Source organism: Sinocyclocheilus anshuiensis, unplaced genomic scaffold, assembly GCF_001515605.1.
Source record: "Sinocyclocheilus anshuiensis isolate Anshui unplaced genomic scaffold, SAMN03320099.WGS_v1.1 scaffold3726, whole genome shotgun sequence".
Lineage (NCBI taxonomy): Eukaryota > Metazoa > Chordata > Actinopteri > Cypriniformes > Cyprinidae > Sinocyclocheilus > Sinocyclocheilus anshuiensis.
In genome coordinates, this window is record NW_015554312.1 from 588 (window position 1) to 1,477 (window position 890).

The 890-nt window shown below is 20.2% G+C and overlaps 1 protein-coding gene across 1 annotated transcript in view; it reads left to right on the top strand.

Moving 5' to 3' along the window:
- The window catches only part of LOC107671364 (pre-mRNA-processing factor 17-like), a gene marked incomplete at its 5' end in the record, with an annotated part of 19,268 nt that overhangs the window by 583 nt on the left and 17,795 nt on the right, over positions 1–890 (top strand). The window lies entirely within an intron of this gene.

The window sequence follows — 890 nt, forward strand, 5'->3', positions numbered from 1 at the left end:
AATTTTGACCCATACAATGTATTGTTGGCTATTGCTACAAATATACCCCAGCGACTTAACACTGCTTTTGTGCTCCAGAGTCACATATAATAGTCTGTTCATCTAATAATATAATAGTTGTAGTAATAATAATAATAATAATAATAATCATTCTTATTTTACAAGCATTTAATGCAATCTGTTGGTAAAACAAAAGTAATTTATTATTGTATTGTGCTGTTGTTGTTATTGTTAATAATCTGTGAATGTAATAAACAATGGAAATAATAATAATTATTATTATGAAAGCATTTAATACAGTCTGTTAGAATGAAACAAAAGTCATATTTATTATTATTATTATTATTATTGTACTGTTGTTGTTGTTATTGTTAATAACTATTAATGTAATAAAATTAATAATAATAATACAAGAACTTATACAGACTGTTAGAATAAAACAAAATGCTAATTATTATTGTTGTTAATATTATGATGATAATGCAAAAATAGGATAATATAAAAGATCTTTAGATTAATATGATATTATTAATATAATTAATATTAATGTAATATATTAATATAATTTAAAAAATAAATGAAAAATTAATGTAAATTATGTAAAAAATGAAAAATAAATGTAAAAAGTTAGAATAAAACAAAATCATGATGATGATGATAGTAATAGTAGTAATAATTATTATTATTGTGCAAAAATACAGTGATTTAAAACAGTCTGCTAGAATAATAAAATATTAATATGATTAATATGAATATAATAATTATTATACAAAAATACAATAATTTAAAACAGTCTGTTAGAGTAAAACATTATTATAATAATTATTACTGTCACTATTGTAGCAACCCTCTACATTGCGAGTAAATCACTCGCATATGCGACTAAATCT